Source organism: Sinocyclocheilus anshuiensis, unplaced genomic scaffold (genome assembly GCF_001515605.1).
Source record: "Sinocyclocheilus anshuiensis isolate Anshui unplaced genomic scaffold, SAMN03320099.WGS_v1.1 scaffold2806, whole genome shotgun sequence".
In the NCBI taxonomy this organism is placed as follows: Eukaryota; Metazoa; Chordata; class Actinopteri; order Cypriniformes; family Cyprinidae; genus Sinocyclocheilus; species Sinocyclocheilus anshuiensis.
The window spans coordinates 101,452-101,740 of NW_015542896.1; the positions used below are offsets into that span (position 1 = coordinate 101,452).

Below are 289 nucleotides of genomic sequence, written 5' to 3' on the forward strand. Positions count from 1 at the left end.
TTTTAACAAACTTGTGGCACCCTACAAAATTAATTTTGTCACAATATTTGAATTTCTCACTTCGATATGATACTTTGAAAAGTATCGAAATTCGGTACAGCAGGGAGGAACTGCAGAATGTGTCATATATATATATATATATATATATGTATGTGTATGTGTATGTGTATACGTGTATGTGTATGTGTATATGTATATGTGTATATGTGTATATGTATATATATGTATATGTACAGTGGGTACGGAAAGTATTCAGACCCCCTTAAATTTTTCACTCTTTGTTATATTG

General features: G+C 29.8%; 1 pseudogene; it reads left to right on the forward strand.

Annotated features, from left to right (window-relative positions):
- LOC107694679 (transcription factor SOX-5-like) overlaps positions 1–289 on the forward strand; it is a 75,936-nt pseudogene that overhangs the window by 38,439 nt on the left and 37,208 nt on the right.